We start from the raw sequence: 18,173 nt of genomic DNA on the forward strand, positions 1-18,173 counted from the left end.
GGTTCTGAAATGAAAATGATATAAAATGAGTATTTTGCAAGATTATTTCCAGCTTGTGAATACTAATAATGTAGCTACACATACAAAATGGTCATCAGCAAAACACTGATGTGCTATTCATACTTTAATCTAATCAGGGGTTTTGTCATAGTCTATCAACAGTCTTCTCTTTGTGTCTATGATTTTTTTTTTTTTCATTAGAAAAATGAGAGAGAGAAAGGGCATCTCTTGCTTTCAAAATTAAATTCATTTAAAACTGTGTATCTCAAAATCCTGTTATTTTGTTTGTTGGCTTTGGTATCTTCTTTATGAAATAAAACCTACCAGAAACACCATTTTTTAAAAAAATCAAGTGAATTGGAAATCTATAAAGTTGTTTGGAAACCATGCTGAGTAAGCTGGGTAAGAAAGAGGTGTATTGGAAAGACAGGAGCATCATGGGTTTAAATGCTTATCCAGACCCTATTGAGATCTGAGTAGCCTCTAATATGTCACTTTACTTCCCTGGGACTAAGCTTTTCATCTATAAATTGAGTGGATCTTTCAAATCCAATCTCTAGGAACTTATTATTAATTGAGTTAATACAGTACAGCACTATCAATTAACTGCATTGAAATCACAGCTCCATTTTTCAAAGGCTGTATATCCTTGGGTGAGTAACTTAAACTTTCTGATTCTTATTTTCATCACCATAAAGTGGGCATTATTATAGTACAAACTTCCCATAGTTTAGGAGACCATTAAAAAGAAACTACAAATAAAATAGATAGCAACATTTACAAGTATTAGTGGTGGTTGTTAATGACCTCTGCCTGCTGAGAAGTACTTTTTGACCTTTTCATCAGACTAAATGAATTTAAAAAAAGAATTTAGAAGCAATAATTTTGTGAATAAAAAATGGCCAAACCTACCCTTTCCCTAAAATTACTGACAGAAAAGGCTAAATTTGACATTTCTAAGGTAGAAAGCCTCATAACTTTGATTATTGATAATCTACCTGTTTGTACATTCTTGATTATTATATTCTCTGTGTTAGTGTGGGAAAATGAGTGACTTAGACACAAAGCTTGCAAAATATACCAAGAGCAAGCAATCATTTAACAAATGCACTGAACTCATTGAATGCTGAGTACTCTTCTAGTTCTGTTGGCCACCTAGAGGGCTATGCGACATGTCTCCATGGGGAAGATGAAGCTGAGATAACATATAAAAAACAACTTGTCAACAAGTGCAAATCAATAGCCTATAACATGAGTGCCTAAGTGCTAAGGGGATCCTTTGGAAAGCTTTCTTCAAAGCAATAAGGTAAACTAAAAGGGTAGTAGTAGTGGTGTGCATAAGGAAAGACAAAGAATACCAAAATTCAATCACAGAGCACTTAGGGCCAGACCACCAAACAGGCAAACAGGGTTTGTACGTGTTAGAATTTCTTCTCCTTTGTTTTCCAAATTTTATTTTGGTCTTGTTTTGCTTTAAATTAATGTATAACAGTGATTTATCAATCACTTCTGTATACCATGGCCCTATTTGGAACCTCTTTGCATATTGTCAAAAATTCATTTTAGAACATTTAAATCAACATTATTGAGGTATAATTTACATACAGGAAAATATATTCATTCTCAATTTTTTTTTTTTTTTTTTGAGAGAGTTTTGCTCTTGTTGCCCAGGCTGCAGTGCAGTGGCATGATCTTGGCTCACTGCAACCTCAGCCTCCCACCTTCAAGTGATTCTTCTGCCTCAGCTTCCTGAGTAGCTGGGATTACAGGCATGCACCACCACTCCCAGATAATTGTGTGTGTGTGTGTGTTTTTTTTTTTTTTTTTTTTTTTTTAGTAGAGGTGGGGTTTCACCATGTTGAGCCGGGTGGTTTCAATCTCTTGACCTCGTGATCTGCCTGCCTTAGGCTCCCTAAGTGCTGGGATTACAGGTGTGAGCCACTGCACCTAGCCCAGAATTCATTTTTAAAAGAATAAGTTTCTCAAAAATAATGAAAGCATTGAAGAAAATAGCTTGTTTTCATACTACACATCCCCATAATAGCAGTTTCAAAACATAAAATAATTAAATCTTTTGGAAATCATATTGATTTTATTTTAAAAAGTCACTTACTATCTAAGAGCATTTTAAATAATAATTATTCCTACCTTTTGTTTTAATTGTATTCTCATTAATTACATATTTGGAGAGAGATAAGTGAAAAATTATTTGAAGTGTATTTTTTCATAATGAAAGTTGGTGACAGGATACAGTTTCAAACCAAAGTCATGGAATTGGTACTTCTTATGACCCCTCGTAGACTTCTCTTCAAGGAGAATACATGCATTTAATTTTGTATCTCCTTTTACAGAAAACAAATGGAATAATCATACAAAAACTGTGTAAAGCAACTTGTGCAATAGCATCTCCCCCTACCTCCCACACACAAAAGTCTGTTAACTTGGATGTGATGCAGAGCACACAGGATTGTATTGCGATTCCTTACACAACAGTTGGAAGGCAGTGACTCTTGTGTTTGATGCCGTAGATGTTATTGTACTATCAAAACCTAATTGGTTGGATTATCTGATTCATTTTAACTCAGCTACATGAGGTTGTGGAAGAAGATATGAGAGTGACACAAAGCTATCACATCGAATAACAACCTCACAGGCATTAGCTATGTGAATTGATCCTTCTATATTGTAGATTTTCCGTTGGCCTGTAGTGCTTTACTCACTGACAAACCTCATAAATTTCCCAGCTCTGGTCACATAGCAGATTGTTCATAAGGTAAGGCTAATTATCTTGATTGGATGTAATGTTGCTGCCTTTCTTGGTTACAAGAAAATGTTAAATCAGAATAGAATCAGTGATAATCTTTTCATGAAGAGAATGTATGTCTTTTTGTTTTGTACCTGTAGCACCAAATCCCATGCCTGGCACCATAGAGGTACTCAAATAAAATTTGTGGAATGAATAAGAGGGCTAATAAATAAATAAATGAACAAAGATCAGTAGAAAATCATCACTGCTGAAAAGAAAATACACAAAACTTACCCCTTCTGAGGAGGGAGAAATAGCATCATTTCTGTGTAATAAAATAAAGCCATTTTATAAAGCAAGTAGTTATACTGACTTATTTTCACTTTTTTATAATAAGTGGCAGAACCCAAGTATGAGAAGTGGCACTAAGTCACAGACGGGTGCTTCCAAAGCAAGTAGCTTTCAAAAATTTCTCACTTAAAAGCCAGTTTGGAAGCTTAGAAATTATGTTTATAAACTCTTCCCTGTCATATGGTCCACTAGTATACAGCTTCTTTTAATATCCTTCATGGCTGCCAAAAGACCAAAAAGGCTTTACCATTCATGAAAACAGGTTTGTTTTATAAGATAAGTTATATAATTTCCAGAAGATCTTCAGAGAAGATAGGAAGTAAAAAAAATATTGGCATGAATAAAAACAGTTTGCATCTAGAAGTTGACTAAGGTTGTAGGTTAATAAGTACCACAACTTGGATCAACAAATACAAAACTTTTAGACTTGTGTGTGTTGAGGGGGTGTGGGTATTTATGGGTATCAAATAGCATCAACATAACGCTCCTGCTTTGAATTGCAGTATGGTCATTTAGTGTCACATACACACCTCTTTGTTTAAGGAGTTATTTTGAAGTTCTGCATTCTAGTGCAAGGCATGTGTTCAACTTGAACCCTTTGTCATCTTAGCATTCTGGCTGAAATGGCATAATAGGATATCATACTGTTGTGCCTTTTAACAAAGTCTGCACACTGACTTCTGGGAATCCACGCAGCTCTAATCACAGGTGCATGAGGATTTATTATTGTGTTGCTTGTTAAAATCAGTTTCTGCACCTGTGTCTATGAACTTTCAGAATGTAGTTATTCACAAGTCCCCCTACACACTTAGAATAACCTCTAAGCCCTTTCTGTGCACTACTTAGAAAATAACAGTAATAAATTTGCTTCTCTATATGTCTTACTAAATATGGTTGTTATAGTTATAAAAAATCTAATAGTTTTTAAGAGCTATCCTGGGAAGACCAATGAGCAATTTTGTTCATTAGTATCATCCTAATCGTGTATTGAAGTGTTGCTTATGTGTCAGGTAACAGTCCAATAAAGGTTACTGATTATACATAGGTTTTCTCTGTATGAATGAAAGTCAAACATGCTAATTAAGTTTAAATGCCATATTTACTCATGGACATAAACAACTGAATCATTAAATATGTGGTACATTGCCCCCAAATTAGCTGTTTAATTACTTTCTTGAGTCTGGTCATTCCTTTGTGTACAGACTCTGGCTACGATGCATTTACATTGGTTACTGTCTTACAGTCTGTATGTTGGTATCAATAATGGTAGCTGCTGAATTTGCAACACCTTACATATGTCCCTCAAAGTTGTTTCTCACACATTATCCTAGAGAGGTGACCCAACATTTATATAAGGAATGTTGACATTGAATGGAGCATCAGAAATCACAATGGAAATTGTCCTTGATCAGCAATCTTGTGGATTTTGCTCTAAATGCTCATGGGTGTTGCCCTGTTGCAACCCATTGCCCAGTTACCCTGAGAATATTATAGGTAAAGTAGAAAAATTCTCTGAGTACCCCAACTGGTTACCTACCTGAAGAAGAGGTGGTACATACTATAGCATGTATAAGTTTTAATATCAATAATGTTCATTAATAACTGATGGCTTAGTGGATCAATAACAACATGCAGAGGAACATGCACTTGGCAAAAACACCTTTTGTAGTACATAGACTTCAGTCTTCCAGTTTTAATGTTTATCAGCATCTTGAGAGGCATTTATAGTCCCTCACACACTCCTTTATGATACCCTTATTAAGTTGTGATGCCTCCTGGACCTAGGACACAGTTCACTATTTTTCAATTAAAACGGAGAAATATCTTGTTTGTTGCAGGTTCGTTTCAAGCAGTTGGCTTGTGGGACTCTGAGAGATGCTGCTGCCCATGACACGCTGGAATTATCATGATCAACTACCCAGCTTGGATTTCACCCAGTGGCCAAGAGCTTTGTGTGGGAGACAGCAAGGGTTGGATTTTTCAAAAGAGTAAACCAGGTAAGGTTTGAGGGAGACATCTGATCATTTATCACTTGCTCTAAGGGCTTTAGTGTGCTGCCAATATATATGAATAATGTATAGCTTTTCTATTTGTTTTCTAAGTCCAATGAGCAGGTTGTTAAAGAATGGGGCTCCCTTGGATTTAGGAGAATGCATATAGTAATAATTGAGTCCCTTTACTCGTAAGAGGAGAAAGGAGCTACTTTAAGATACACATAATACAGGCATATTAATACTGTAGAGGCCGGTACTATAAAGATTTCCTCTTTAAGCTACTGTTCTGAACTCTAATGGCATAAAAAGTTGTACTTTTGAAGGTGCAGAAGAGAAAGTGTTGCCGTTAAGTATTTATATTTTATACAACATAGAAGTGAATATCAGTTCATGGCATATGATCTTATAAATATGCTTCAAAGTTACTCCAATTCAGAAAATTATACCATTGTTCTGCCTTTTATTTCTTTGAAAGTATTTATCATTCTAAGTCTATTCAACTATTATTTATTTAAGATGGTGATACAATGACAAACTATATTATTTTGGCTCTGAGGATATAAAATATTGCATTCTTATTCAAGTACTCTTTTATCTACTTTGTCTATTACATGCTGGAAACTCTTCTCAACTATTAACCATATTTTGGTCAGATCTTCTTATCTCTCTCTTTAACTCGCTTCCTCCCCTAAAACATCAATTAAATTTGTTATCAATAATTACCTGAAGAAACTACAAGGTATTCTTGTCTTCTGACTCTAAGACCATCTAGACTTTAACAGTTTCTTTGAATGTTATGCATTGCAAGGCAAGATTTTCTTTAAGTTCAAGTATAGAAACAGAAAAAAGAACATAAAATTCCTTTATTTAGAAAGCAATGGATGGAGATTATTCTATGTCACTAATGCTTGAACACCTTAAGCTTTTAACAAATATAGCTTTCATACTATCTGAAAATAAAGTAAATGGAACTCAGTCAGTAAATTATAGCCTGACATAATTATTTGGATATAAATGGAAACTTCTGAAGTGTTTGAAAACAATCTTTTAAAGTTTAATAAACATTAATTTTCAATTCCCTAATGACTTATTTGCATATAAGATGATATCATGAGAGTATAAAACCCAAATAGCTACAAATTTAAAATTTTTTTGAAATAGTGTAGATTACCAATCTCGTGGCAGTAATGTTTGTTTGACGAACTGAGCTGGTGTATAATTTTTTTGTCCTGTTTAGTGGCAAAGTGGATTACTCACATTTAGAAGACTTCTGATAGTCTGTAAATGAAGGGGACATCAAAACACAGCATACATTAGTAGAAGAAAGCGCAACCCCATTCTACGTTTCCTAGCATTGACATCTAACACATAATTGTAGCGAAAATACTTTGGGATAGACTTCCATAGTCTTATACCTTTAAGTCTTAGAGTTAATCCTAGTTATTTTTATTTCAGTATTTACCATAAAACTGGGTTATATGTCAAAACCTCAGAGTTAGAAAGGAAAACTTAAAAAAAAATTTTTTTTTGGAGATGTTCACATTCCTCTCTTAGTACTACAACCAGCAGACAGAAAATCAGTAAGGATTTAGAAGAACTGAACAATACCATCAATCAACTGGATCTAGTTGATATTTATAGAACTCTCCACCCAACAACAAAGTCTACATTCTTTTCAACTGCATAGGAAATATTTACCAAGATAAACTATATCCTGAGTCATTAAACAGACATTTACAATTTAAAAGAATTTGTGTGTTGATAGTGTGTATCAAAGGAAATAAAGAAAAATAAGAAAAAATAAAATAAAAGAATTTGTGGCTGGGTACAGTGGCTTACACCTGTAATCTTAGTGCTTTGGGAGGTCAAGGTGAGAGGATCACTTGAGACAAGGAATTTGAGATCAACCTGGACGACAAAGTGAGACCTCATCTCTATAAAATTTTTTAAAATTAGTTGGGAATGTTGGTGTGTGCTTGTAGTTCCAGCTACTTAGGAGGCTGAGGTGGGAGGATTGCTTGAGCCCAGGAGTTTGAGGTAACAGTGACCTGTGATAATACCACTGCATTCCAGCCTGGGTGACAAGGTGAGACCCTGTCTATAAAAAAAAGAATAAATAAAAATAATTTTAAAAAATCAGGGCCAGCCAGATGTGGTGGCTCAAGCCTGTAATCCCAGCACTTTGGGAGGCTGAGGCAGGTGGATCATGAGGTCAGGAAATTGAGACCATCTTGGCTAACACGGTGAAACCCCATCTCTACTAAAAATGCAAAAGAAAATTAGGAGGCTGAGGCAAGAGAATGGCATGAACCCGGGATGCAGAGCTTGCAATGAGCCAAGATCATGCCACTGCACTCCAGCCTGGGAGACAGAGCAAGATTCCGTCTAAAAAAAAAAAAAAAAAAAAAAAAAAAAAAAAATCAGGCCAGGCGTGGTGGCTTACGCCTGTAATCCTAGCATTTTGGGAAGCCAAGGCAGTGGATCACCTGACATCAGGAGTTCAAGACAAGCCTGACCAATATGGTGAAACCCCGTCTCTACTAAAAAATACAAAAATTAGCTGTGCATGGTGGCAGGCACCTGTAATCCCAGCTACTCAGGAGGCTGAGGCAGGAGAATCGCTTGAACCCTGGAGGTGGAGGTTGCAGTGAGCGGAGATCACGCCATTGCACTCCAGCCTGGGCGACAAAGCAAGGCTCCATCTCAAAAATAAAATTAAAAAATAAAGATAAAAGAATTGAAGTTATACAAAATATGTTCTTGGACCATAATGGCATTACACTAGAAATTAACAACAGAAAGATACGGGGAGAATCCTCAGACTGTTGGAAATAAAATAATTCACTTAATCCATGAAATACCCATGTGAGTTGGACCTTATTGTTATCCTCATGTTAGAGATGAGAAAGTGAGGCAGAGAGAAACTGAGGAACTTGCCCAAGTTCACTTGGCTAGTGACAGCTGGAATCAGAAATTGGACTCAGGCAGGCTGGCTTCCAATCATACTCTGCAGTCCCTCTGACACATGTTGTAGCCTAACTTATCCAAACAAGTTCCTCCACAGATCAAATGATGCAGATAACTCACTTGGCTTCATTCAGGATAACTCAGGATACTTTTACTAGTTATGAAATTCTAGGGTGACAGGTCTTTCTTCACCCTATAAGCACTTTAAAGATGGTTTTCCATTGTCTTCTGGCTTGGTTATTTCTGATAATTGTTCTCCTATAGGCAATGTGTCTTTTTTCTTTGGCTGCTTTATCTCTGGTTTTTAGCAGTTTGCTGATGACTTGCTTAATGGTAATTTTCTTTAAATTTATCCTGTTTGGAATTTGCCAAGTTTCTTGGGTCTACAAGTTAAATTACTTTTTCTCAAATTTGGAAATTCTGCCATCATTTTCCTCAAGTAAATATTCTGCCACATTCTCTCTCTCTTCTTCTAATATTCTAATTACATGTCAGATGTTGTCCCACAATTACTGAGCCTCTGTTCATTAAAAAATATATTTTTACTCCATTTGCTTCAGCTCGAATGATTTCTTTTCATCTGTCTTCAAATTCATTCATCCTTTCTCCTGCAGTTAAGCCTATAACATTTGTAAAATCATTTCAGATATGTCTTATTCCATTCTAGAAGATCCATTTGGTTCTTTTTAAAAAATCTCTTGGCAGCTATTAGACTATAACTTCCATAAGGGCAGAGCATTGTATCCATTTTGTTCATTGTATTATCCCTGTTCCCTAGAACTGGCATAGTATCTGTTCACGGACAAACATGTGACACCATCTCCCTAGCTATAAGTGATGGACTAAGGAACACGTGGATGTAGTAATGATTTGGGAACAAATGAGAGTGGCCCAGCTCTTTTTCTGTTCACTTCAGTGCCTGATGATCTCAAAGTCCACCAATCCTTCTCTTCCTGAAAATCTGTATTTTAGATGATGCTGATAGCCTTAGTTTGGGTTCCAAAGAAGCAGACTTTGGGAACCCCAACACCAAGATTCAAGTGCAAATAGATTAGATTATTTTGGAAAAGATGCCAGGAAATATCTATAGGTAAACTGGAAACTGAGACAGGGTAAGAAGGACAGCTGATAAAGGATGTATTATCAAAAGTGTCATTAAGTGGACAACTGGAGCTTAATCCCAGTGGATAATTCTGAGAGTCAGTGCAGGGTTTTTCCTCACAAGAGGCAAGGGAGCTGCAGCTTGTATACACCATTCTCGTCAGTCATTGGTTGAGGGCTGCTGGGGTTGGGGTGGGAGAGTTAATTCTCCCAAACCGACCCAGTATTCCCATGGATAGTTTTTAAGATAAACATAGAAATTGACCCTTCTGATCTTAAAGCTTGAAACTTACATTTGTCTTCTCTGAGTTCCTTCCTCAGGAAATGACCTTCAGGCCTCTGAAAAAAATAATAAAGTATCAAAGAACTGACACTCACCAAATACCCACATCCAGACAATGAGATGCCAGGCCCCTCACTCCTCAGGATTGCTTCCTTGCCCCTCCTCAGTTCCTGTTTTCTCACACATTGTTACATTCCTTCCCTGCTATATAAACCTCTAATTTTAGTCAATCCGGGAGATAGATTTCAGACTGAGCTCCCATCTCCTCAGCTGCAGCACCTGATTAAAGTCTTCTTACTTGGCAATACTGTTGTATCAGTGATTGGCTTTCTGTGCGATGAGAGCAGGAGCTAGACTGAGCACCCCAGTGTTTCTGTAACACTTTTAGTCTGCCATATTAGTGTTGCTGGAGAGAGCAGGAGTCAGAGAATGACCTCGGGCAGTCCAAAGTCTTGCCCAGTGCACTGCAGCGGTGAGGTGTAAATTGATATGGGCAGGGCACTTTCATCAGGTGCTCCACTGATTTGCCCTGAAAACAAGTATCTAGTAAGACAAATACTTAATACAGTGCTAGGCCCACATAAATATTAGCCTAGAATAGTAGCTAAATCACATATTTGGGAGTCAAGCCAACTTGGGTTCAGTTATCATATCTTCTATCAATCTGCCTTGTGACCCTAAAAAGATTACTTAACTTCTCTGATCTTTGGTTCCCTCACTAAGAAAAAGGTGTAATGGAGAAGAATGATGGAGAGTCAATAACAGAGTGCCTGGCACCAGGTCAACACTAGAAAGGAAGACATGTACATGGCTTCCTGGCATCCCTTCTCCTGGCTGTGAGCCTGCAATAAATGATGGAATTTCATGTTTCAGTGAACCAGGAGGAATTTGTATGAAGGGCATGAGGAAAAGAGAAGACAATTTTCTGGCATTCTTGAATTACAATGTGGAGGGAATACCTCTTTGCCCTGCTTCCTGGTTCCCAGCCTGCGTGCCCAGGAGAGTGAGGTACTACTTCCAAAAATGGAGAGACTGGAGAGAGAAGAAGCTTCAGTGCAAGAGTAGCTAATTAAACCATTCAAATGTTGGAATACTTAGTCCCCTAGAGGTCAAAACCCTGAATATTGCCCTAGATTTTGATAACATGTTAGCTCAAATTAAGTATAGAAAGAAAAACTTTTAAAAAGGGAGATAAAATTAATTAAGCCTGTTTTGAAGGTAAATAATCATAAGATAATGCAATTAATAATTGTCTTGTCACAAAGGAAGAGCTCCCCTGTTTGTGAGATATGAACTTTCTTTCTTTGGAATACTTTATCTTTCTGAACTGTATAAGTCATAAGTATGGGGAAAATGGACAAATAATTTTGATCCAAGTATTATAACACAAAACTTCACATAGCCCTTCGCAGTGAATCCTGCTAATCAGGATGTACAGAGATAGTCCATTCCACTTTTCTGTATACAAATATATGAATTAGAAGTGTCATCTGGAATATAAAAGATTTAACAGTGAATTAATATGTTTTCACAGTTAAAGGTTAAGTGTTTTAAAATGAACAGAAAATTTATATATTATAGTTTTATAGTTTACATTAGTTTTAAATTTATTTTGTTCTCTGTTGTATGAATGGCAGTTACATTATTTTATGGTGATGTATATTAGCTTCTCCGTAAGGTAGAAAGAGTGTCAAGGTGTCTTGATTCTGTTTCTCAGAAGTTTATAACAAAGCTATAAAACTTTGTACTGTTTCTAAGCTTAGAAGCAATTTTTCATTCTTAAAGAATTTTTTTAAAGTAAAGATTTGCCAAGTTTAGGATTACATTACTACAGGCTCATACATAGAAGCGACATTAAGCTATAAAGACAGGATAGAAAAGATGAGATCTCTGAAAACATTCCTGATAATAGTATGCCCCATTAATGGACTTTGCCTTCCCCAAGGTGATTCATGAAAAACACTTAAATAGCACCTGTGTATGCAATACATCCCTTGCTATCTGCAGAGAGCAGTGGGCATTCTCACCTGTGCAGCTCTTCACATTCTTAGACCTTCTGAAATAAAATATTGAGAATTTAATGAGGCAGCTGATTCCCTCATGAAAACTCTCATGTGACTGTTAAATACTTTCTGGCTGCATGTTTATTTGCCCTGTAAACACTTTTTAAAAGCCTAACACATGTAAAACAGCATGTGGCCAGAAACAAATTAGCAACCCTCACTGCCCTGTCCTCAAGTAGTTCACACTTACCAAAGAAAAAATAACAACAAATAACAAGCCATATGAACAGACATATGAACAGCTCGTTTCAGCACAAATGAACTGAGAGCTTTAATGACACATTCCACGCAAAATTATCCAGAAATTAAGATGAAGGACTGTTAAAACTGTTAGAAATATTAAAAAGCATGGCGCTTAAGAGGCATTTCAGCTGCACTGCAATCAAATGGAGGGAGTTTTAATGATAGAAAACTGGTATGAAGGTATTTGAGGCTCAGAGTACAGTCTGACAAAGTCACCATTATGTAAAAATAAATGTTATGTTTGAGGAATGGAAAGCTTGAAACTGGGATATCGGGAGGGATGCAAGAAGAGGCTGGATGTATAAGTAGTGGCTAGACTGTAGTGTTTTTGCATGCACAGCTATGGTGGTGTTAAATGTGAAAATGAAGCCATTTATATATATATATATATATTTTTTAAAGATTATGGCAAAGGGTGCGGTAGAAGTAGGGAAGATAAGTACAGAAAGAAATGATAAACTAAGAGCGTTCAGCTCCATGAGTGCAGAAATGTGTGGTTTCTAGCCCATTGTATCTCTAGTGCCTGAAACACTTGTCCTTCATGGATTCTGTTATTCTCTGTTAAATGCTGACTAAATAAACATCTTCCATTGAAAATCAATACGTTTATACATTTGCAACTTTTTCCTTTATAAAACTGACTTAAAAACCCTTCATACAAAGGATGAAAAGAGCTTGTGTGTTTTTTATCACAGCAGTGCACATATGCACACAAGTGTGCACACGCACACACACACACACACAAACTGTCAGTGTATGCTTGAAATTAAACCTCAGATCCTGCTTCTGAAATTTATGCTTCAATTAAGATGAGGGCAGCTGCTACCCTACTTTATTTCCCTTTTGAGACTTTTCTCTCTCTGGCTTTATCCTTCCCTTCATCGTTTTATCATCACATCAATCACTGTGTTTCCTCCTCGGGAACACGGCATGCATCACAGGCATATTTTTATGGCTAGAAAGCAAACCTAGCCTACTTGGCACATACTGCTTACAAAAACCTAATTAAGTAATTCTGCTGAATATATCATGTCCTTTGCATTACAGTGCATGTGTGGTCAAAATAATAGGGGACACTTTAAAGATCCAGAAAATAACTGGGGGAAGGAACGTAAAGAAGACACAAAACACACAAAAAAGTGAATGTCAGTTCAACTTTCTTTGATACAATCCTCTAATAAGCTGAAGCACATTAACACCTCTGCTAGAGGAATCTCCTAACTCAGAGCATCATTTTCACTTCAGTTATTTTATTGAAAACACCATTGTTGTACATCTCCTTAGTAGTACACCAGAGTCAGCATGTTTTGTATGATTGAGTCATGTATTTTCAGATAAGTTCTCTTATAGTCTGAAAATAATCTAAGAACTTGTTTCTAAATGTGCAGACTTGGGGACATGTGATATTTTTCACTGAAATGTAATATGCTTGAGGTCAGGGCCTTTGTCTTTCTTCTGTAAGACTGCAACCCCAGAGCCCCATACATACTCATGGCTGGTAACTGACTGACTGAATGAATATCAGAACCTGTGCTAACATCACACTTCTATATATTTTTAACTTTTAAGCTCAGGGGTACAAATGTAGGTTTGTTACATAGGTAAACTTGTGTCATGGGTGGGGGGCTGTTGCACAGATTATTTCATGGCCCAGGTGTCAAGCCTAGTACCAATTAGTTGTTTTTCCTGATCCTCTCTCTCCTCCCACCCTCCACCTTCTGAAAGGCCCCATTGTGTGTTGCTCCCCTCTATGTGACCATTTGTTCTCATTATTTAGCTCCCACTTATAAGTGAGAACATGAGGTGTTTGGTTTTCTGTTCCTGTGTTAGTTTGCTAAGGATAATGGACTCCAGCTTCATCCATGTCCCTGCAAACAACATGATCTCATCCTTTTTTATGGCTGCATAGTATTCCATGGTATATATGTACTACATTGTCTTTACTCAGTCTATCATTGAGGGACATTTAGGTTGATTCCATGTCTTTGCTATTGGGAATAGTGCTGCAAGGAATATATGTCTGCGTGTGTCTTTATAATAGAATGATTTATATTCCTTTGGGTATATACCCAATAATGGGATTGCTGGGTTGAGTGGTATTTCTGTCTTTAAGTCTTTGAGGAATTTCCATACTGTCTTCCACAATGGCTGAACTAATTTAAACTTCCACCAATAGTGTATAAGCATTCCTTTTTCTCCACAACCTTGCCAGCATCTGTTATTTTTTGACTTTTTAATAGTAGCCATTCTGACTGGTCACACTTCTATATTTTTAACAGGAGGAAGCATATCTCTCTCTTGTTGGTGGGACCAGTTGGTAATTGGTTCGTTCTGTCCATTGTCAGATAATGCTACTTTATCCTCTCATGGTTAACTAAAGTGCCATTATTTAGTAATAGATATTTTAAAATCACAAAGTGACATATAATTGTACCCTTGTAGTACATAATAATATAGAGGATTTAATCTCAAATAAAGGGACAAGAAAAAGTATTTATTAGGTATCATGTTGCCTTTATGGATAAAGTATGGTCTCTTCCACAAGCTTTCACAAACTTTGAATTTTTACTTAATAAAATCTACACGTTATGAAGGTCTCATATACTTGGGAGAAAGAAGTAGGGTTTGCCATTTTCTGGCTGTTGGGTATGTGATAGTGGGTAGAATTTATTAGAATGCTGCCATCCCAACAAGCTGCCCTTTTCTTCTTTGAGGAGGCAAACTACAGTAAGTTGTGATTGACCTATAAACTATGAAGTGTATAGGTATTATTGACTTTAAGTAAGGCCTGGGTTTGAATCATAGCTCTGACACTAATGAATGATCTTGGGCAGCAGGGCTTGGTGGCTCATGCCTGTAATCCCAGCACTTTGGGAGCCTGAGGCGGGTGGATCACGAGGTCGAGAGATCAAGACCATCCTGGCTAACACGGTGAAACTCTGTCTCTACTAAAAATACAAAAAATTAGCCAGGCACGGTGGCAGGCGCCTGTAGTCCCAGCTACTCAGGAGGCTGAGGCAGGAGAATTGCTTGAACCTGGGAGGCAGAACTTGCAGCGAGCTGAGATTGTGCCACTGCACTCCAGCCTGGGTGACAGAGTGAGACTCCATCTCAAAAAAAAATGAAAAATAAAAAGAGATCTTGGGCAATGTATCCTCTCAGAGTTTTGATTTCCAGTCAGATATTAGTAGTTACTCAATGGGACAACTGTAAGGATTAAATGAAATCACTGATATAAAATACTCAGCCAAGTATCTGATATATTTTATATAAGTTACTGTGATGATGATGATGATGACAACGATGATAATGATGTGAAGTCTATATATACAGCAGGTCTACCTAGAAGTTCATTTGTTTAAAGCCAAATGTCATAATATTTTGACCTCGATCTCCAGAAGTAAGTGACATAATCCAAGGCCAGTGCTTAGCACAATGCCTGACACCTCATAAACACTCAATAAGTGTTTTGTTGTGGTAGCAGTTACTATTATTCGCTTTATAAACATTTTACTTCTTCAGGCTCTTTGAAGATATCTTGGTCTAGTCCATTTCTATCAACAATTTCCATCTTACAATAGTGGCAGTTCTATGAGTTATGGTCAGGGTTTTGACTTTGAGGTAACGCTCTCCTTAATAATCTAATATAGTTCATATTATATTGGTGTCTTGAGGTAAATCGCATTTTCTTTACAACTATAGAATACCAGAAAGGTTTTCCTATCAAATTATAGTCTTTCGGATCATAAAATACATTAAAAGCAACTAAATGAAATGTTAACATATATCTTTACAGTAGCAAACAAATCATCCTTCTCTGTTGACCTAATTCTCTAATTTGGAAATACCTCTTTGAAGTACACTCATAGAAATGGTCTGTGGGAATCCCTGACATTAATCTAGCAGTATCTATAATTATGCCTTTAACCTTTTTATTACATGTATTTTATTAAAAATACTGTCATTAATTTTGAAAAGAAAAGTTAGAATTAAAACTGTATTTAACATGATAAAATAATACTTAAGAAATAACTGACAGCATTCGTCTACAACATGCTATCTAATACCATATTAGGAAACTATGAGGAAGGTGGAATCAGAGTCTGGTCTCAATAAACGGGTGAGAATACAGAAGAGTAGGGAAGATGTGGTGTGACACTTCAGCCAAACAATATGATGAGAGCAGAGGTTCTGGAGAAAAACATGCGGTTTGTTCAGGGAAAAGCAAATACATCCTTTGATTGTATGGAAGCATTTGCAAGAACAAGTACAGAAAGAGATGTTTCAGAAGGTAACTGGGAAGAAGATTGTGGAATGCCTTTAAATTTCAGGGTAAAATTGCTGAATCTGAATTCTGAATCTATCCAATGGAAAGACACTGAAATATTTGGTTATGAGGAAAATAAATGGAACACTGCATTTAAGGAAACCTAAGCCAGATAAATGTAGCTTTTGTTAATTATTTATTCATTTTAATCATTTGTTCAATAAATATGTCAATAGGGATCGAGCAAGACATAAGATTTGAGATAAAGGTTTGAATGAAGTGGGAAAGTAGTAAGGAATTAGAAGCCATCAGAAAAGAAGTTTAAGAGCCAAATTTGGGAGGGCAGTAGCAAGAGTTGGATGAGAAGCTATGGGTTTCAACAATTCATCTGTTTATTGATAAGGAGTATATGCACATACACGAGCCATGGAGCTCTTCTGGAAAAAACACCTTCAAGTTATAATTTCAGTCTGCTTGATGTTACCAGGTGAGCCAAAGACAAGGACTTTTAGCTCTTATACCACAGACAGCGTAGCAACTCATTAAGGGTGACTATATTGCAGTTGTTACTATGGGAAATTATATCCTCAGATAGACTTCATAATGGAATGGAAGAAGCCCTCAAGCCCATCTTTGCTGCTGTTGCTGCAGCTATACCTGAGGCTCAGACACCAACACCTGAGCAGTCCACGTGGAGCTAGATTATCCAGTAGTAGTAGGACTCATATACTACATCATTTATTTGGAACTGAAAATGTACTGAGTTTCATTGTTGGTCTTTATAATGATATCTCAAATACCTCACAATTAACTTGGAGAAAAGTGAAATATCATGTACCCTCACAAACTTGCCCTACCGTCATGCAAAGTCTCTCCACCTGGGAACCGTCTCTGTCTCTCTATTTCTCGTGTCATATCTTAACATCACTACATCCTTTCTGTTTTTGAAGTATCCCTTTCAATCTATTTTCTCCTCTCCTGCACCAAAGCCACACCTATAGTTTGGGTCCAATACTTTCTTACCTACATTCCTACAATCGTCTCTTTCTTTTAAAAAATATTTTCCTGCAGTACTCGTTTCATAAGTCTCCATGACTTCAATTTTGTCTTTCACCCATTTGAAACCCACACAGCAAATCTCAATATATCATCACTAAACTCTTAGGGATAAAGCACTTATATCTTAATGTATCATGGGAAATTCTTCATCATCAAATTTCTTTCTCTCAAGACTCACGCCTGCTATGCCTGTGCCTTGGCTTTTGTCTCATTGTTATCCCACAATGTTGGTCCTGTCCTGCCCTGTACATCTGGCTTATATTTGTCCTTCCTGGCCCCTTGCACATACTTCTACATCTGTTCATCTCATTAGAATGTGAGTCCCCTAAGGGGGACCAGGTCTTCTTCATCTCTGTGTTCCCAGAACGTTTGATTCCCACAGAACTGGCATGTATACATGAACATATGCCTTTTCTTTTCAATTATATCAAGAGTAAATCACATAATTCTTTGTCAATTTTGATAACTGGAAATCAAACCCTACTTCTCTTTTTGCCTTTATTTAGCCGAAATGCCATTAAGGGAGAAAATAACGAGTTCTAGAAAACCTAGAAAACTGTTGTGGGCTGGCAAATATGATGTAAATGATCAGGATTGAAAACAAAAATTCTATCTTCAGCACTGGAAATATTGTAGATGGTATTCAAATGTGACTCAAAAATGTGACTTCATAAAAATAATAGTATTTATATGAGCAATTCAAAGTAGATGGAAAACTATTATTAAAATGTTTTCAGAGTTTAAATGCCTTTCGATGATTCTATGTTACTGGAATTTAACTAGGCTGTAAAGACTAATATGTCTCCACTATACTCTACTTGGATTAAACATAATCAGTGTCACATATATACCATCTGTGTCTAGGCCTATAATCTAATTCCTAAAGAAAATTAAAAACTGACCTCTCATTATGTTAAATATACTTGTAAATAAGTTTGTTCCCACTATTTTATGACTTAAGTAAGGCATACCTAAGGTCTTGGATTTAAACATTCTTCCCTGCCACATATTTTTTCCTACTTGTGCAACTAAAGGAGGAAAGTGTAAAATATAGGATTACAATGCTTAAAAAAATTCCTGTGTAATAATTAAGGTACAA

This window comes from Macaca thibetana, chromosome 15, assembly GCF_024542745.1.
Source record: "Macaca thibetana thibetana isolate TM-01 chromosome 15, ASM2454274v1, whole genome shotgun sequence".
NCBI lineage: Eukaryota > Metazoa > Chordata > Mammalia > Primates > Cercopithecidae > Macaca > Macaca thibetana.